The following is a 21,410-nucleotide window of genomic DNA, read 5'->3' as shown; positions in this document are numbered from 1 at the left end:
CCTTGTGTAACCTTGTGCAATGTCTATTCTAGGTCTGCTAAATGACCAATCTTTCACAGGAGATTTGTCCTTTTACTGGAAATGCGTATCTTCCTTTTGTCAGGCTTTTTTATTTAACCCTGCAACCTTTGGAACCGTCGCCCATTGTCTGCCACAGATTGTACTACTCCCTGCAGAGGCAATGTGTATAACAACCGATTAGCTCTATACTTTTGCTACATGATTATTTTTCAAAAACAATCTCATATTCTTTTTGTTTTTGCATGTTGAATGTATTCTCACCTTGCTCGGTGTTTGCCGAGGTGTTATATTCCCCATTTGTCTGTGCAAGGTGCATGTACGTTATTTAATCATCGTGATTATCCTCAATCAACCAATTAGCTTGAAGTTAGCTGAAAAACATTGTCCATATTGGTTAGGACACCTCTGTGCCATTAGGTGTCCATCTGTAAACATATTCACTGCACTTACTTGGTATGTATATTTCTTATGGTGTCCGTGCGTTTCCAAGTGTTGTAGTCCACTCTTTTGTTGGCAGAACGATGGACTGTCGTAGCTGTCGTTGTCCTGCGTTTGCAAAAATTGTAGAACGTTACTGCGCATCCTCCGTGCTTCATTCGAGCATCGTATCTACAGACTTGTACCTTCTGCCCTTTTTGAAAATGAAAACTCCATATTGCTGACTTGCAGTCAGTATCCTGGCAACAGGCACGCTAGGACTTCTTCACTTTCTACAGTTCAATTAAGTTTTTCCCAGCTGCCATCTTTGAAGCATATAGCTACACTGCAAAACTGTGCCACTTGTCTGAAATTATGCCAAATCTACATCCTGGATGTTTTTTCTTGTGAGAGGTATGTGTCTAGTATCCTATTTAATCCTTCTGTGATGTATTTAACGTATTTTATGCCATTCCACATTTTGTCAAAAAAATTAATTCTTGCGCTTTTTTGAACAGGCGGTTCTTGTCTGTGTTGCGGACCTTACATTTGTGTAATTTGTACAGTGCGGTCCATTTTATTGCCTCACAAGTGTGTCCCTTGGAGATGTAGTAGCTCATCATGGGGCTTCCTGTAATTTTATTTCGATCAATGGGCAAGGATACCAGTACACAACCATCTCAGAATTGCAATTTGTTAGGACCTGTTGTTGTCATTTAGTTTTTAAACCAATGTCTACCTCTCTTGATCTTGTTGTCGAGTTACAACATTTACATGTCATTTACATTTACATGGTCCCACATCGTGTATGTGCTTTGGCCATGGCCATTCCCCACAATGTTGTTAAACTTTGTTTTTTTGTTTGTTTGCAAACTAATATAATTTCTCATAACTTGATCCCTCAGGTTAGAGCTTCTCTTGGACGCCATGAGTGTCATGGGCGCTACTCCCGAGGGGCCAGGACTGGCCCAGCGCCCTCGGAAGCAGACCCGTCTTCCACTACTCCGGACCCAGCATACCCCTACAGGGGCCCTTTGGACCGTGTCCTGGCGCCTTTGGCGCCAGGCTCATGAAGGGTTTCAGTCCCGGCGCCATAGGCGCCGGGCTCATATTGATAAACAGTGTAATAATGCTTGGGTGGACTTACCTGAGGCAGACCATGCTGCATATTTACCCAGAACAATCCAGTCTGGTTGAAGTCCCCAGCCATCAGGGCTTGGAGGAACTATTCCCTCCATTCAGGAACTCTTTTCTTACCTGGGTGGAACCGGTGGAAGAACACACACTGGAAGCACTTCTCTGCTATTTAAACCACGCCCGATGGAAAACACGTGCTTCGCGTTATTCTGCAGCAGCAGCAGGACGCTCACCGAGTCGGCTCCTGCATTCCAGGTCCAGAGTCATCTTCAGCTTCCGCGCCGCAACCTGTGGATGAAGAAAGACACAGAACAATACTTACCAGATCCCGGAATCCAGTCACCGGCAAAACCTGCAAAGAATAAACATAAGGTTAGAAAAGTGCAACTCGCTCGCAGCCGCGCCCGCTTACCTGATCCATCCGTGATTGCAACGGAGCTAACCGCGGCCTTCTCTTCGGCAGCTTCTCTGCACCTGAAAGGCAAAGGACATAATTAAAAAGGGGTTCGGGTGAAGGCAGTCGCATTCATCTTAACTTACCAGTTTTTGCATGCGCAGAAGCGGCCGCATCAACCGCAGCATCCCGGCACCTGAAAACTAGAAAAAGGACATTATTAGAGGTGCCATTAAAAGCGGCCAACGATCATTATACTTACGTGCATCGGCACATGCAGTGGCAACGGAAAACTATGACCACAGCATCCCGAGGCCTGAAACAAAGGAAAAGGGACATTATTGAGGTGCCCATCTTTTAAAGCCTAAAAACTAAAGTATACTTACAGGCATCCGCTCGTGCAGTAACGGCGGCATCGCTCTTCGGCATCACAGCACCAGTGCCACAACTAAGGCCGCAAAAGACTTGAGCCTCAACACTGAACTCATCCAGTGACGTAACTGGAATCCACGCACCCCTGCACCAGACGCAGGATGGAGAGCTCAGCATTTATACGCCTAAGGTGAGAGCTCGCCGAGACAAGTAAAAAGCTAGGCTGTGGGAGAAACTGGCGATTGGTGGGAGAAGAAATCCCATCAAACGGTGATTAACCCTTTTTCTTCCACTTGCAGAAAACTTACCCTGCAAGTCAGACATTCGATAAGAGGAAGCCCAGTCCTGAGAGTCGTCCAAGCTCTACGCTTCTCAATTGAAGAAACGATAGCAGCCCAGCCGGGATCAGCGCCTCCGTGGGAATCAGGTGAGCGTTACAATGAGTGGTACTTACAATGGTGTTTTGCCTTTTGACATGATGCTCCAATTTTACTTTATCAATTTACTGATTTTGTTTGATTGTTCAGTGAACCTACTCACAAAGACTAGTCTGTTGCTATTAGTTGTTTTATTAACCTTGTAATCTAAAATTGCTTCTCTATTATCCTTGTAGGCTCTCTTACACGCCTGTTTCAACAGTGGCTCTGGGTACTGTCTTGTGCACAGTTTATTTTTAAGAGTCCTGGCCTCCTTGGTATAGTCAGTTTTTATAGTACTGTTCCTTCTAAGTCATACAATTTGGCTGAAAGGTTAATTTTCCTATAGGTGTTTTGGGTGAAAACCTTTGTTATTCAATAATGCATTTTGTCTGTTTTTTGTGGTCGGGTTTTACTGCTAGCCTTTTGTTGCATTTATCTTCATAAATTGTCAAGTCCAGAATCTTGATGGTACATTAGTTGTATTCTACTGTAAATTGCAAGCTTCTGTCTTGGTTGTTAAGCCACTTTACAAAATTCTCTACCTCTTGTACATCTTTGCCTTTCCATACAATGAGTACATCGTCAATGTATCTTTTCCAAATTCTTCTTATATGCATTAGAGACATTGTACATTTTTGTTTCTTCCAACATTTCGATGTACATGTTCACTGCACTATGTGCTACTGTCGCCCCCATCGCTGTGCAGTGGGTTTGTTTATAGAATATGTCCCGAAATCTGAAATAGTTTTCCGTCAGCGTCATTTCAACATGCCACAGTATGAATGAGCTTTTTTTTTTTGGGCATGTCTTATTTAGACTTGTTCCAAAATATTTCACGATTATCTATAATAATCTGTTACCCATTCTTTTTATTTCCCATATTTCTCTATCTGTTTCATTCACATTTGTTTTCACCTTATTGATGCACAAAATACCTATTGGCTATTTCGCCAAAAATATATTCTATTTAAAATGATGTAATGGAATTCTTGCAACACAAGAATTGATTCAAAAGAGTTGCTTCAAAATGGGCACCTCTAATTAAAGGGTTTTTATTTTTGTGAGCTTGGAGAAAAATTGTTTTTATGCAAAGTGGAATCTTTTTTATCATGGAATACTCAAAACGTCTGTTTGCATTCCAAGGCAGACAAGTGCCCATCTCTTAGCTATTAAGCTGTGCCTAAGTAATTTGCTCATCAACAACAGGAAATACATTCAGTAGTAACGCCAAATTGGCTTTAACCCTTCTTGCCAACAACCCTGGTGTCAGCTCTAACATTAAGTTACTAGTATATAGTATGCTGGCATACACGTACAAAAGCAGAGGACGAATGTGTGCAGCTCCAGTGCACTGCAACCCCTGCCTACCTCTCAAACTACTGTAAGAGAATGGCCTACAGCACTGTTAGAACTGCAGTATATATTATTTCTCAGGCTAGAGGTTGCACTGCTAAAGTCATCAAGACTAACCCCCTCCTCCCCACTGATAGATGGACTAGAAAAAAGGGATTTGTCATGGCATCATAAAGTACTGTAGTTACGCAACAAGGAATTTCTGAGCACCATCCAGAAGGTAATTTCTAGCACTGAGAGCTTTGCAGAAAGCTAACACATTACTTCCTCCATTATCAGCAAGGCACCCCAATTTTGTAGTACGAAACAACACACACACTTGAAGAGAGGGTCCCAGGAATGACCCTCCTCACCCCCATGAATATGATAGGCCGAAGAGCCAGGAACACTCAAAGTCACTCATCCTATTTCAGACGAACCGGAAGTGCACCCCTGCCTGACTCATGTGCAGGAAGGTATCCCCTCAGACAACTGTTCCAACCATGTGCATTTGAAATCCTTCCAGATTCAGAGAACCCGTCGGAGATCCACAGTACTAACTTGCCATTGGCTGAGTTCTCTGTTTATTCTAGGGAAGGGTTGTTGGGCTCCTGGGAGTTGGATGGACCCACAGACGACCTCTGGCATACCAGGGAAGCAGGCCAACACACTGAGTCTTAATACAAAGCATGGTACCTGCCAGAGGGTGTATGGTGAGAGTTGAGAACAGAACAGTTGGTTAATGGTAGCTGTTATATACCACTGTAAATTTGCTGGTCCTTGCCCTCGGTTTCAATTCAGTTAAAATATGTATCTGACATCCACTGTGAAGGGGCAAGGAATATTGACTTATGGATGGACTATCTCCAGTTCTCAAGTGAATGCATGCACTGGAACCCCTCATCATCCAAAACATGAGTCTAATTGCTGATCGAAGCATGCACAAGCCTCAATCCCATATTATAAAGGTGTTTGTAGTCTTTTCAAAGCATGTATTGTTCATAATGCTTTTGCAGGAATACTTCATAAGAAACGTTTTCAATAAAAACATATTTTAACAATATTAAACAAAACGATACACGTGCATACATTACTTGATAACATCATACAGTTATTTACAAATACACAGGTTGAAACGGTGCTCTCTATTTTTGTTTTTACGTTCGGAGTGGGGTGAACTGTACAAGTCTCTTTCATAGTAGTAGAAAAACCTGCAGCGTGAATATGTTTTGAGGGCAAAATTCACCAAAAAGCACACATTTAAAACAGACAAGTAAGACTGCTCATCTGAAGAATGGCGCTCCACTGTTTGAGGTCACTTAACAATGCATCTGACAATAGCTTTAAAAACTGACATATTCCTTTTGGTCCCAATAAAGCCATACAAGTTTGCCTCAACTGTAAAATAAAATTCTGGTTCCAAGTGGAGAGCAGGAAACACTGCTTAGCCCAGACACTGTCTGCTTTCAGTTGGTCAATGGTGAGCTGCTGGACTGCCAAACAACATCAGAATGGAGGACAGCCAATGCAGCTTGCTTTTGATGTATTCTGGTAGTTTGTCATTTTCACCATACCTTGTTGTTTGCCCATTTGGCGAGATTTAAATAATGGAGGAGACTCCTGCTTGAACCATTAACTGTGTCCCGTTGTTGAACTGAACCCATACTGCTCCACTGCTCAACTGCAAAGCACAGCCCACATTTTCCACAAAAACAGACTTTAGAACTGTGGAGTCTGGAGTCGGCGTGGTCTGGAGTCTGGTATGGTCTGGTCTGGCCTGGAGTCTGGTCTGGAGTGCATACAGCTTTGGGAGTAGTAGAAGTGATCATTTTAGATGCTGAAGTTGAACAGACAGATCCTTCATACGAAATTATCGAAGGAAGATAGCTGGGTAATTGAAGAGATTCAAGAAGCAGAAGAGAACTGGTAACCCAAGCGCTAGACCAAAGGGTTATCTGACAACTGGAAAAGCTACTAATACATGCAGACAAAGCAGAGTGTGAGTGTATCAGATCGCGCAGCCTCTGCTCAGGTCTCCAACGTTCAAGAACCAGTATATATAGTGATACAATCACACTGCCCATAAGTCCAAAATCCTGTTTTAATGTTGGTTGCAAAAGGTAAGTTCCATTTGAAATAGCATACAAGTGTTTCGAGCTCTGCTCTTCTTTGAGGGCTTATATCTTCTTATATTAGGGATCTAATCAAGTTAGTTGCCAATAAGGGTACATTCACCCATCTCCTATCTCTATATCCTCACAATTGCAGAGTTGCCTTGCAAGACATAAGCCCTCGAAGAAGAGCAGAGATCGAAACACATGTCGGTTGTTTCAAATGGAACTTGCCTTTTGCAACCAGCATTAAAACAGGATTTTGGACCTATGCATAGTGTGATTGTTTCACGATATGTACTAGCTGGGTAATTGGTCAGGAGATGTGGAATTGCCTGAAGACATACAGGAGAACTGATCTCTCTGCGCTGAAGCGGCTTCTGTAGGTGGCACTGCCAGAGCCTTTGGGGAATCTATGTTGGTGGGTCTCCTTCCAGAAATTATGGTAAAAAAGGAGACTTCTTTACCACCCTTATTTTCTTCTGTTGCTATAGCAGATCCCAGTGAGAGGCAAATGCTGTCGCCCTCATTTGTCTGGCCCAAATAAGCTTGTAAATTCATATTCAGGGATTTGCCCTTTCCTTCATTTACAACATAGGAGTTCCCACAATTTTCAACTACTCTAATCAAGTTCGCAGTCTTGTGTATTTTTGCTCCATCATAAAAACAAACATCAACATCTGCAAATGGAGAATTCTCCATCAACATGCACTTAGCATATTTTGCGTAGTATGTGACTTTCTGTGTTTTAGATCTTACTAGCTGTATGAATTTAGAAGCATATTGATACGTCTTACAGTATTTCTCTGGCAAATTGTTGAAACTGTAAACACGTGAACCCTTTGGGGGGAGATTGCCTTTTTTCTTCTTCTGGAGGGAAGCCTTTTCCTTCATTTGGATGATACACTGTGATAAGACTTCCATCACAAACTATCCCGAGAACCTCTTTAACACGCACATGAGAGCTGTGTTCTTTCAGAAACTCTATAGAAACATCTCCAGTATCAAGAAGGCTCAGGACTGTATTTTTTGTTTTTTGTCGTATTGGTTTTAGTCGGCGAGCATTCAGTGGAGAGGCAGCACTTTGCAGGGAATGTGCTCGTACCCTTGTGGTGGGTCATGACCGCTACATTTGGTTTTCTCCGAAACAGGAACAACATCAAATGAAGACCCTGGCTGAGTTTTCTTGGGTTAGAGCTGCTGAGCAAGGGCATACTTCTCGGCTTGCCACTGTACACTACTTGAGGATCAATCTGTGTTCTTGCTCACTTTCACATCTCCCCACGTGTGGACCTGCAACTCTCATTGCACACATGAAAGGCAGTTAACAGCTCCATTTACATTGATACCCTCATGGCGTGGAATCCTTTTCAATGGGGCATTGGCTTGTATTTTTCCGAACCATTATTGTTTCAGGCTTTGACTTCGGGGCACCACTTTTTACAGAGTAGTGGAAATCTGAGTGTGTATTTTCTTTGACAGGTGGAGAAGTATGCATTTCCAGTGGGGCAGGGCCAGTGGCACCCTGGTCTTTAAATGCTTGAGGAATATCTCCAATTGATATTGATATTTTATTTCTATTGCGCTCGTACACAAGTGTTTCAGAGCGCGACAAGGCAAGGGAGAGGAACAGGGGAGAACAAAACAACAATCTTACTAGGCCCAGTGATATTGAGAATGCGTAAGTGCATGGAAGAGGGGGAGGGGAAAAGTGCATGCAAGGGGGGAGAAGTGGAAAGTGCGAAGTAAAGGAGAAACAGATAAATAATAATAAATAAATAAATAATAAAGGCAACAAACAGTGGTAGTGCATCCAGAAATTGGCAAGTGCTGGGTTTAAGGCAGCAGACAGGGTAGGTCTAATAAGTGCAGGAAGAAAAAGGGGGGACTGTAAGGGAACAGATACAGACCCAAGTGCAAGGGGGGACCCGCAGGCAATGCAGGAGGGTGGAGATGGTTCTCCTCAAGTTTTAGAGTAGCAGGGAGGCTGTTCCAGAGCAAGGCCCCCGTCAAAGACAGAGATCTACCCCCAGCTTGTTTCTTTGAAAAACGACTGACCAGGAGGAGTTAGAGGTAGAGCAGCAAAGAGCTTGAGAGGCGAGGTATTTTCAGAGGGATAACTGAAGGTATTTTGGACCAGGCCCCAGAAAGCCTTGTGGACAATGCAGAGGGTTTTGAATTTAATCCTTACATCCACTGGGAGCCAATGGAGAGATTTCAGAGCTGGAGCGATACGATCTGAGGGCTTGAGGCCAAGGACAAGTCTTGCAGTCCTGTTCTGTATTAGTTGCAGAGGGCGGAGAATAGAGGAAGGTAGATTTAGAAAGAGGCTGTAACAATAGTCCAACCTAGAGAGAACCAGAGCTTGGGAGGCCATGAGCTTCTGGGAGGAAGTAGAGGAAAGGAAGAGTACCTCTGAGGAGGTGCAATAGGAAGTTTGACTTTTTAGAAACATCAGAGATGTGAGCAGAGAAGGATAGTGTGGAGTCAAAGATGACCCTGTCTTTCTTAGCCTCGCAGGTGGGGTAGGAGGAAACATAGCTTGAGCAGGAGATGTATTCACTTTGTGTCCAGTTGTTGTAGGTTGATTGGGCCTAGAAAGTGTTTCTACAAAATGACATCTCTCCACAGGGCCAGGCAATACCTGGGGGTGGCTTTGTGAGTTACTACTCCTGTCCGAGGAGTGTGCTCTTCTGAGGTAACGAGAGTGTGGCCTTCCTCCCCCTGCCAGAGTTGTCACTTACATCCCTCTGGCTCGTGGCTCTCAGTCTATAAATACTGCTGCCTTCATCCACAGAAGAACTAGTAGGTTTTCGATTGTTGAACACAGTTATTTTGTTTGGGAGAGGTGGACCTGCCGAAGGTTTTCTCTCCTGGGTAAGGCTGCTTATGCTGACACAGTAAAGGCTGAAGATATTGTAGCATGTCCGCTGTCCATAGAATCTTCCACAGTAACAGAATCTGTGATTCTTATGGAGGAATATTTGGTAATGAACGGATGGTCCACCACAGTTGAAGGGCTGAGGCGGTCTACTGGATTTTTCCACAGTAGCTGGTTAATTAGGTCACGAGATTCCATAGGCTGCTGCCTTTTTGATTGGGCCGACTTTCTTCTGCAGACGGCATTCACAACACACAACTTGGCGTTAATGCACAATGCACATTCTCATTATACAGAGACAAGTTTAACGGGAACTTTATTTACTTGAAGGCTGTACTGCTGGTTTTATAAACGGCTGGAATTTTTAGACATCTCTTCGCTTGTTCCAGCTGTACAATCTGGTCTCATGCTAGTGCTACGCTATCTGAAAACTGTTTTTTACATCTGATTACATGTTACTAGTATGGTGTCATGGCTTATTGACAGTTGTTGCTTATTCATCCTGCTAATGCTGTTGTTACTTGGGTTATTTGAGATGCTGCATTTCAATGTGTGCTCACTTTTAGTGTCCACTTCTGATGTAGCGGTGTTGGGAACTTGGGTGTTTGTGAGGCAGGAGGTCTATTGATCTTTTTGGCTCTTCTGGGTGGGATGGGCTGCTTGTGGGGACCACGGTTTTTTAAGCTGGTTTGTTACTCTTTTACTTTATAAGGATGTATGTTTATGCTTCTATTGTGTACGTTTTTGGCTGGGTGAGACGAGACAGGGGTGAGTTTTTTTTTTTCTTTAACTGCGGTGGTACTGGGGCTGTGCTTTTGTTCTTTTCCTATTTGCTGTCTTTCCTGTGTTTGGCTTAGAGACTTATCATAGGATTCAATATATGGACCTTTCCTTTGATTTGGGAGGGGTGCCGGGGGTGTTGGGTTGGTCTTTCTTTGCTTCTTTAATATTGGCATCCTATTTCTGTTTCAGGGGGTGTGGGGAAGGTACTTTTTTTGTTTTTTTTTAATGGTTTTAGAGTTTTTCTTTTAGACCTCTTGGATTTTATAAGATGTCTGCCGCTGGGGGATCTCAGCTTTTGATCACTTCCTGGAATGTCAATGGGTTGAATAATCCTGTCAAACGGCAGAATATTTTGAACAGCTTAATGGATATGCAATGTGATGTTTATTTTTTACAAGATTTTTTACAGGAAACTCACCTTGTGTTGGAGGATATTGGGGTGTTACATAGGAAATGGTTGGGTGATGTTGTTGCTTCTTGCTATTCCTCTAAGAGTAGGGGCGTTGTAATTCTGATATGTAAGGACTCTCCTGTTAGGGTCCTGAAGTTCAGTTGTGATCGGGAAGGTAGGGTTGTGGCTCTTTTGGTGGAAATTCAAGGTGTTCGATATTTATTGTGTAATGTTTATGTTCCCTCTGTGGATGATGGCTCTTTCTTTGGAAGTGTATCGCAGCTGTTATTGGATTTGAACTCCCCCAATGTTATTTTTGGTGGTGACTTTAATCTGGTTGTTGATCCTCTGATGGACTGTACTGGTTTTAAAACCATACAGAGAAAGGATCTACATTTTTGCTCATTTCGGACTTTGGTTGAGGATTTTGATCTGACGGATTGTTGGAGAATGCAACATACAGACTCTAAGGAGTATACGTTTTATTCTGGGTCTCACAATTCTTACTCGGGACTTGATATGTTTTTCACGGCTGGTGGGGCGACTGCCAACCTTTTGAGCAGTCGGATTGGTTGCATTGTGATCACAGACCATGCACCCATATTACTGAATTGTTTTTGGTTTTTCAATGCTGTAGAACCTTTCAATGGAGGATGGACACCTCAATTTTTCAAGATGAGGCTATTTTAGATAAAATCAGGATGGAGGCTGAATGCTTTGTGAAAGAGAATTGTTCTGATGAACTTAGTTGTAGTGTTACTTGGGAGGCATTCAAATGCACAATGAGGGGTATTGCTTTGGGTTTATCTTGTGGCAGGAGGACAAAATTGGCGAAGGAGCGGTTGGAGACTGAATCACACATTGCTGAGGTAATGAATATTTTGGTATGTGATCTGGATGATGCTGACAAGAGTAGAGAGTTGAAAAAGCTGAAAAAAGATTTGAATGATGTTTTGGGTGCTAGAGCTGAAAGGGATTTGTTTAGGATCAAATGTGCCTACTTTGAGAAGGGAGAAAAATGTGATAGGTTGCTCGCCTACAGATTACGACAACAGGCTTCGGACAGGGCTATTACGTCTGCTAAGGCTATGAATGAAGTGGTCACTTTTGATCCGCGTCCAATTAATACTGTTTTCAGGGATTTCTACATGAACCTGTAAGGGAATGAATCTGGTGTCTTAAGTCGTGATAGCTTCTTTGATGGTTTGAATGTTCCAAAAATTTCTGATGAGGAGATGGTTGGGTTGAGTCGGCCAGTGACTTTGGATGAGATTGGGATTGCTATTTCCTCTCTGAATTCTCGGAAAACGCCGAGACCTGATGGCTTACCGGCCGAATATTATAACATTCTTCCTGGAGCAGCGCTGGGGCTTTTGAGGGATATGTATATTGAGTCTAAGGAGGTTGGTTTGCTTCCGGAAACAACCAATCATGCTACTATTTCTGTATTTCTGAAAAAAGGGAAGGACAGTCTCTTACCTTCCAGTTATTGGCCGATAAGCTCGGTAAACACAGACAACAAGATCCTGGCTAAAATTCTTGCTCTACGCATTGAGGATGTAATTCAATGACTTATTCACACCTATCAGTCTGGTTTTATCAAAAATCGTAGAACATCTAGCAATATTCTAAATCTTCTGCTAACTATATAACAGGCCCAGAATTTGGATGAGGATGTGGCTATGTTTTCTCTCGATGCTGAGAAAGCATTTGATCGTCTTGATTGGCATTATATGTTTACGGTGCTAAGAGCAATGAATTTGGGAAATGAGTACATTTCCTGGGTTTCACTTCTGTATGCTCGTCCCACAGCAAATGTTAGAATTAATGGTTTGATATCTGACGTTTTCAGTCTTTGGAGAGGCACCAGACGGGGATGTCTGCTTTCACCCTTACTTTTTGTTCTAGCCATTGAACCGCTTGCTATAGGCTTACGGGGTGAGTTGTGCTTGAAAGGTGTGTCCTATCATGGGGCTGAGCAGAAATTGTGGTTTTATGCAGATGACCTTTTATTAGTCCTTCGGGATCTGGAGATTTCTTTGCCAGCATTGATGAACATCCTGAATCGTTTCCATGCGGTGGCTGGCTATAATATAAACTGGTCGAAGTCTGAGGTTTTACCGATCACAGGGAGATGTGATAAGGCTACAGTGACTGGCTATGGTTTTCAGTGGTGTCCTCACAAAATGAAATGCTTGGGAGTTTGGTTGACTCCAGTGGTGAGTGATATGCCGGAGGTGAACTTGAGTGAGGTTTGTCATAAGCTGAAGTCATCTACGCAGAGGTGGTCAGCTTTGCGTCTATCGTTATGGGGCAAGGTGAACGCCTTGTAGATGTTTGCGGCCCCCAAATTCAATTATATTTTAAGTATGCTCCCTTTGAAGATCAATGCATGCTACTAGAAATTGATTGATGCGACTCTTCAATCTTTCCTCTAGGACGGGAAACCACCTAAATTAAAATTGTGGACATTACAGTTACCTGTGGAGAGGGGGGGCTTGAGTCCCCAATTTTAGAGCGTATCATCTTGCCTTCTCTTGCCAATTTTTGCCTCCATTTCTGGCTGATTCTCCAAGTACTTGGGCGGTGGCGGAAGCGAGCAGTTTGGGTCCTCTTGCCCCGCGTGCTTTGCTTATGACAGCTAGCGGACGTGGTGGGAGATCTCGTTTGACTGATTTTCTGAGGGATTTGTGGAAAGACCTTCATAATATATGTGGCTCAATTGCTTTGAAATCACCTTTGGCCTCAGTTTGGCTTAATAAAGCGATCACGGAGGGTGGCAGACCTATACTATGGCTGGAATGGCTTGTTGGGGGAGTTCATTGGATTGGTGATGTCTACAGAGATGGGAAATGGATTGATTTTGATGTGTTGTGTTCAACTTTCAAGATTGAAAACCCTTCAGTTGCAGAATATAGGAATTTGAAGAGATACATTGGTGAGGTTGATGGGAATTAGTCATTGGGATTGGAGTTTTTTGCAGTGGGCTGTCAGTCTATTGCAAGCAAGGTCTATCACCGAATTGTTGCTAATTTCCAAGACGACACTGGCCTACTAGATGAATGGAGTAGAAGATTGGGATCTGAGCTCACTGCAGATTTGTGGCTTGAGATCTGTGCGAATGTGAAGATTTGTTCGATTAATTTGAGTGAGCGCTCTAGGCAAATTAAAATTCTCAACCGGGTTTACTGGTGCCCAGAGAGACTCAAGAGCAGAGGAATGTCTGATTCGGATTTATGTTGGTGTTGTGCTGTGGAGGTTGGCACTCTTGAACATTTACTGTGGGACTGTACCCGGGTGAGAGGTTTCTGGCAGGAGGTATGTACTGTGTGTTTGTAGGTCTTCAATCTTGAATCGTTGTATTGATTTGGATTTCAGGACGATGGTTTTAGGCAGTGGTGCCTTACTTGATGATTTTTCCATATCTGAAAAGAAATTCTTGTTTAGGGGTGCGTCGATTGCCAAGAAACTGATCTTGAGGGGATGGAAGTCCTGGGTCCCGCCTGATTCAGGTGTTTGGATTGATGAGATGGTCTCTTTGGCGGCTGTTGAAAAGTGAGTTATAGAAAGCAGGGGAAAATACGCTTACATGCTAAGATCTGGGAGGTGTTCTTGAACTTTTACTAGAGGGGTTGTGTTCAGATCCCTTTTTTTTCTCCTTTATTCTAGTTAGTTAGTTTCAATATTCTGTGGATGCGTTGTTGGTTGTTTGATGTATTTTAATTGATTTGTTTGTCAATATGCATTTCTTCTGTAGCAAAATGTAAATAAAGAATTAAAACAAAAAAAAGAGATTCCATAGACTGAAAGCTTGAAAACTCATAGGCCCTGATTCATGGATTATTTGCGACAAAAAAAACCAATATTTGTGCGCCATTCTGCCCGCAAATCCCTGTTTAACAAATGGGGATTTGCTGGCAGAATGGGGCACAAATCCAGTTTTTTTAGGCGCAAATAATCCATGAATCAGGGCCCTAATGTTTGGCTCGTTTAAGTGTTTGAGTTGTGTATTGCTTCGATAGTCTGCAAGTACCACTTTATTTAATGTGTTCTTGACAGTGTCTGTGTCAAAAATGAGGTCGGCTCACAAGAAATCTGTATAACATGCACCCCAACGACCACACGTCTGACTCCAACCCACGTACACCCCGAGTGGCGATCTGTGGGAAATGTAATTCGGAGTTCCACACATGGCAAAATGTTTTTCAGTGGGCATTTTTAACTGAGCAGCAAGTCCAAAATCAGCAATCTTGATATTCATGTTGCTGGACAGTAAAAGATTGGAAAGGGTAAGATCCTGATGTAATCTGCCGTGTGAATGCAAGTACTGCATTCCAGTGACACTTTGATGCATGAAGTGTTGAGCCTCCTCTTCTGAGAATGAATTCTTCCGGCTTTTCAAATACCTGCTCATTTCTCCATTGTGACACATTTCTAAAATCAGATACATGTAGTTGCTGTCTTCAAAATAGTTGTAAAGCTCCAGTATGGATGGGTGTTTTAACTGACAATGTATTTCCACTTCATTTCAGACGTATTGCACCATCACAACTTTCTTCATGCCACTTTTATCAATCATTTTGATGGCAACTTCCAAGCCAGTGTGAATGGACTTGGCTCTGTACACGCGAACGAATGGGCCTTTGCCAAGGAGATCTAACACACTGAAATCCTCATGCTTTTCATCAATGGCTGTAGCCATTCTCTCCACTGGGGGCTGCGTCCCCCAATGGTTAACTGCAGAGCGGCTTCCATAATGCCCTTGGGGTGTCTCCGACTTGCCAGTCCCAATGGCACATCACCCTACACCTTAGGGGCAGACCCTGCAGCCCCACGCTGCTAGGGACCACCATCTCCTACTCAGCTCACTGGCAGGGGCGATGGGGCAACCAGATCCGTAAGGCTAATATAGAAAAACAGTGGGGCATTAAAGGAATACCACACAAAACGTGGTAGGGGTGCAATAGGACCGGTTCTTAAGCTGTATCTGGCACAGGCTAAGACGACACTGATGTACGGGGCTAGAGAAATATTGTGAGCACCTGGAACATGTAATGTCGCTGGGGTACTGGCCCAGGATTCACTGGCTAGCTCATGTAAAAAAGTGGCTTGCTGTACTGGATTTATCCACCTACTCGTATAATCCATAAACCATGGAGGGAAGGAAAGAGTGAAGGTTGCCTTCCAGAGATATAAGCTGACTCGGGTAATGCCAACTTCAGTAGCCCTACCCTCTGGGCTCAGCTATTTAGATTTAAAGCAGATGCAGGGATTTGAAACTTATCTGAATGTAATCGAGCCAGCACATGCCGTGGCCTGTTTATAAGGATGTGCTTGGGTTGTTTAGCTCTGCGAGAATACGCAATGGAACAGGGAGCTCTGTTTGCTCAATGTGTGGGGATGGCGTAGAAACCATTGCCCATTACTTGTTACTTTGCGAAAACCTGAAGGAGCTCTGAATTTATCTGAAACCTTTGTTCCCGCCATTTCATATTGCCACAATCAGGGACGCGTTTCAGTTTTGTAAAATGATCACGGACTTTTTGAATGTGTTATATTTTGTTTCTAAATACATCCACAGAGCATGGTTGAAGAGAACAAATGCATTGATTGCATCAGAGTGGGACGTAAATTGCTCTTAGGAACATGTTTAATCCCTAACACTTGTATCTGCGACCATTATTAAGTAACGAGATAGAAAGATATTTTTGAGTGTTCTCGCCTAGAGATACATTTGGTTAATTGTACTGGGGGTTTGTGATTCTATTCATTGTAATAAGTGTTCGTTTGTGACCGAAGTGAATTTTGACTTTTTTTAGTCAATCATTTGTAATGGGGTTTTGTGGTTTTATTAATTATTATACGTGTAGTCATCTATATCGTGTTTGGTGTACCTAAAAGACTCATGTCGAATAAAGGTTTACAACAACAATATGTTTTGTACTACTGTACTTCTCAACAGTTAAACAAAGCAATGAAATAAAATAGAAAACAAAGCACAATTCATAAAGCCATTGGCAGAACTAAGATCCATCTCCAATTGCTATTGTCTTGTCCAGGGATGAGCCTCCTTTGCGCCTCACAACACACAATCTAACCCAATGAAGTCAAGGGAAGCCTATGTGGGCTGTACACTATACATCCACACGCACTTGGATCTGCCAAAACGTGCATATAGGTCGCTCGGTTTCTGTCTAGTGCCACACCCTTGAGTGTGTAGAGGTGTCGTCGGCAATGGAAGAAAGAAATACACCTGATTCAAGCCACTCGCTGAGACAACAGGTCCTGTATCATAGATTGTATACGTGTGGATACTGTAGTATTTGATTCACAGAGCAGCTGAGTGTGCATTCTATGAAAGAATTGCACGCCTTGCGTCTAAGGGATGTGAGCTAAACCTCTGAAAGGGCGGGCGCAACATGAGTGTTACATTGTTGGAAAGTGTTGATAGTTGCCTGTGTTTGTGTAGCATATGCGTGCTTTCAGATTGTGACATTAATATAATGTTACTGGGACTCAGCTGTCAGCATTTCCCAATGGAAACGTGCGTACGCATAGATTTGACGTGCTTGCGTCTCTTTTCCGTCCCTTGGTAAAGAACAAGAATGGCGTCAGGGTGCAGCTAATAGCAGGAATCCTTATGTTAGGCCCTCCCAAAACGGCGCGACGGATACTGAACAGTTTTTATGTACAAGTAAACCTAAGGACATTTTGTCTAAAAGCAGAAACTTTCAAAATGCTCTTTGCCAATATTAGGATTATATGAAAATAGTGCAGGTTTTAATTTACCACATAGGTTGTTCAATAACAGCACAGCTGTCCAACTGGTCAAGGGTTCTACCCAACGAATAATTTGTAGCAGAACCCCAGTTGTAAATCTGCCTTAGCCTAAATAAACCCTTCCAGAACAAAAGAAAGCCTACCCCTTTGAAGTGCAGCCCAGGAAAGGATGAGAGTGAATGGTTTGCTTTGACCTGTGAACCATTGCGAATGTCACGTGCACAGTGAATTCTCAGCCCAGTACACTTCCCAATAATGCCAGGTGCCTGGTTTAGATTTAGAGAAATAAAACATCCAGGTTTATTGCATTGAGTAGTCATGCGTGAAATTGCACAGCTAAGCATTTGAAGAATGTTGAGACATTTAAATACCATAAACACCTTTGATACTGTCAGGAATGAGTCTTGCTCGTTGGGTAACGTGTTGCACATTTTCCCCTCACGAGAGATAAGAGGGCTATTCTTACATTTAAGGAACAAGCAGCCACAGGCTACGCCTTATCCAAATTGTGTCATGCAAAGAGGAATCGTTATTCTGAAGAATTTCTGTTTTGACTTGTGCACACTATATATTTTCCCACAGTGATGTGTTTGCAGAATGGCGTTTAAAAAAACAAACTTAAAACATGTTAAATCACCTTTTATACTGACTTTCGCCCAACTGACGAATTTTGGATTTATTTTTTTGTGTGTACCAATCTCAGTGATGCGTGTGTAAACGTGATACTGTTCTTTTAATTGTGCGTAATCATTATTTGTATGTTACCTTGCAGAGGCCACAGAATTGAACAACCCAATTGGCGTTGTGGAAGCCTGCAGAGTGAGAAGCCTGGCTGGCTCTACCAGTACAGTAGTAGCTTTCCAATGACACACTAGATCACCTTTGCATTTAGACTTCTCTGGCGAGGGGTTGCATCAATGGGAGTCCACCTGCACAGCTCTAGACATGCATTCAGGGGATGTCGGATTTTACATTCTGTTTAGCATGACACGGTGGTAGCAGTAAAACAAATCTAAATACTGTGTGGCAGCTACCCAGAAGGAAACGTGTCTTCTACGCTTGTCGTACTTGCCAGGGTACAGTGCTTCTGAAACCTTTTGAAGTGTTAGAGAAATGCTAGACTCATATCTTTAATGATTCCCTTTGGTACATGGACAGTAGTGTCCTTAGAATGTTTAGCAGAAAAAGACATTCAAGCCCGTGTATTGATTCCATTTTCGCACCTGCCACTGCATACCAAGGCCATGCTTCCCCACTCCTTTACCCAATGAACAGTCATCTCTAAAACTGTCAATTCGAAAAAGTTGGTCAAACTCGGAGCTGATGTATTGTTTCCACTGTCTTTACTTTTCTTGCTTCCTAATGTAGAGACAGGCCTACTGACCCATTCCTTTACCCATAAATCATTCCTTGCTGTCCAGCTGGCCTCATCTTAAATTGTGATCCATGTCTCTGTTGCCGATCTACAGCCTTCTCTGTGCAGACAACTGCAGCTACTATGAACTCTTTTACTGCTACTCCCTGGACCTTTGCATTGTCTTTGGGCTGCTCCCTTTGATCATGTACTCTGCTTTCTGCTGGACATCTTGTGTCATATTAAACCACCTGCTCACAGCACCCCCTGCCTGCATCCGGCTCTTCCAAACTCTGCTTGAGCCAACTGGCTTTTATCCATCTTCTAGCTGTTCCTCATAGTTTTATCTTTTTTCATTTTGGAGAAAACATTTGTGTGCACCATTTCAATTAGTCTGAATACCTTTCGATGGGTAGCAATTTTGTCAGCGGTATGGGTGTTAGGGTTATGCAGCCAACTCTATTATTTATTCTCTTCAAGCACCAAGAAAACAAAGACAACTTCTGCACCCATTACTTTAGTCTTTTAATCCTGCCTTCTTCCTTTTCCAATCAACAGTCACTTCCTTTCATAAGTCCTTCTCCATTCACTGCCATCTTCATCTTTTTGCTGGCGACGTCACTGACAAATCCCAGTAATCATCCTAGCCAGGGCTACTTTCCCAATGGAACCCCCAAACCGTAATCTTCTCAAAAGACATATTGTGATGGGTCCCCCATGCTACCTAAGATCAAACATCCAACAAACAGGAAAGGGTTGGGAAATAGAGGGATAATACTCGCCTCCATGCCCTTACTAGAATCATGACTGTTCATCATACGGTACTAGAACATATCGGAATTCTAAGTCATGGCATGGATGCTCCTTTTATGCAGCTCTCAATGCTGTGACAGTACCAACGCCAAAGCATGTATAAGAGGCTTAAAATAAAGTGCAAAAAATGTTGAAGCCTAAGACCAGTCAGCAATCTTGAGAATTTCCTCCGGCCTGGATCCTGCCCAAAAGTCCCGAGAGGCCATAGACCCTCCAGAAGGACGATCCGCATAGTCATAAATATCTATACCCACTTCAGTCATCACACGCCAGGAACTCAATAGTTTTAGAACTCCATTTAGTGTGTTTAATAATATGAAAACTCATCCTGATGGGTTCAGACACCTACATGTTACGTCCAGTGCCCTCACATCCGAAAACCCTATTCAATGCAACTAGACAAATTATTGCCACTAATTTGGCAGAAAGACATTTAAGGGAAAAGAGTTAATTGTGTGGCCAGGAGCAAAACAGAGCGAGAACGAAATGTACATAGCACATTTTGTAATAACTCGGGGGAAACACGGGTGACACAAGGTCGCGGGGGTTCAGCTTCTGCAGGAGCCTGTTGCTGCTGTCCCAGGAGGCAATTGTCATTCAACACGGAAGTGTTTCGGCCAAAACGGGCTGGGTAAGAGCCCTAGGTGGTAGTGGCCTTCATCAGGATGAACGCTGGTGGTGGTGCTGTCCGTAAAAGGTGATCTGTGGAGGAGATCACCTTTTACGTTTTGGCCGAAAAAGTTACAGAAATAATGGCTGTGCTGTGGCAGCTGAGCACATATTCCTTTACATTAAAAACTGTGTGTTCAGCAGTTACAGAAACTGTGCACATATGGCCGAGATGGAGCACAGACACCCCAAGAATGGTGGCACTTACGTTCTTCATGGCAATCCAAAAAAAGGAATTCAAAGGTAGCCAGGCTCAGCGCTGCAGTGAGGGGATTTGCATAAACTTCAAACTGCCAAAGAAAATGTTCTATGTAAAACAACTTTGCACTGGTCCTATCTTCATTTTTGAACATCACCCAGCTTAGGTTTTAATAAAACACAACCATGTTCATCCATATTCAGGTTGTACACCAGCAAATCGGGGCATTCCTCACTGAATGGCATGTTATGTCAAGCAAAATCTGTGAAGAGCAGAGAAATCAATTTCAGGCAGTACGACTCATGTTCACTCTTGCAACAAAGTAACCCATGCAGAAGACTTCAAAAAGAAAGCTTTTTCTCCCTGGTCGTGCGTCAATTACAAAGAAATTTTTTTCCAGCATCTTTCCATGCCCTGAAACTGATCTGATCTGATCTGATCTGTCAAGGCTTTTCTGAAAATGTGTGTTAAAGAAACCGCATCTTGTGAAAACCCCATGTAAAATAAGCATGTGTAAATTTGTTTTGCAAAGGCAGTGAAATAATACTTTTTAAAGCTGAAAACGTGAAATCATCCCAGATACTCACACAGAAACAGTATGCTGTGGGTTGAACTGGGGTGGTTTATGTGTATATTATACTTATTTACTAAAGACTTGGTTTCTGTGAAAGAAAGTAAGGAAGAAAAAAAAGATGTGTGTTTGAAAACAGCAGAATAAAGGGGTCTCCACATGCTGACCTATCGTATCTTAGAGGTAGGTCTAGTTTAGTTCTGCCCACATAGTAAAAATCCTCTGACATCCGGTTTATAAAAGGAGGAAGCTAAGGGAGAGGGAAGACATTCAAGGACTTTTCAAGAAACAGACAGTCAAGAATCTGGACATTCAAAAATCAACATCCAGAGATCCAGACATTCCACATTCACCCTGCAAAGCTCCACTGCCCGGCCACAGGAAGCTGATCCAGACCCAGAATGGCAGAACCATTTATCCAGAATTAAACCCAATTATTCAGGGAGAAAGGAGGAAAGGCTGTGGACCCCTTTGGGAGAATCCCGTGACCAGAACTGTCTTTGCCCAGCTGATGCACCCGCTGTCCACTGAGACCAGACCCTGGCTGTCTCGCTGTGTCCCTAGAGGAGAGCTGCCGCTGCTCAGTGACCAGCTCCTTGTCCCACTGTCCAGAGACCTGGTTAGTTGTCCAAACTACCCAATTCAAGTGCTTTTGTAAGTATCACCTGTCCCCGATATCAAAAGAACTGCATACACCATTTTGTTACCTTGGATCAGTCTAACCCTATAAGAAACCCTATAGCAAATCCTATAAGTATCCTACTAA

At 43.0% G+C, this 21,410-nt stretch overlaps 1 pseudogene; it reads right to left on the bottom strand.

The window, feature by feature from the left end:
• Window positions 1-5,566: 5,566 nt before the first annotated feature.
• Window positions 5,567-14,960, bottom strand: LOC138452917 (serine/threonine-protein kinase PLK4-like; annotated as a pseudogene).
• Between the last annotated feature and the right edge of the window lie 6,450 nt (window positions 14,961-21,410).

This window comes from Ambystoma mexicanum, chromosome 4p (genome assembly GCF_040938575.1).
Source record: "Ambystoma mexicanum isolate Mex_15411 chromosome 4p, UKY_AmexF1_1, whole genome shotgun sequence".
In the NCBI taxonomy this organism is placed as follows: Eukaryota; Metazoa; Chordata; class Amphibia; order Caudata; family Ambystomatidae; genus Ambystoma; species Ambystoma mexicanum.
The sequence above is the reverse complement of the archived record's forward strand: the minus strand, read 5'-3'. Positions and strand labels throughout refer to the sequence as shown.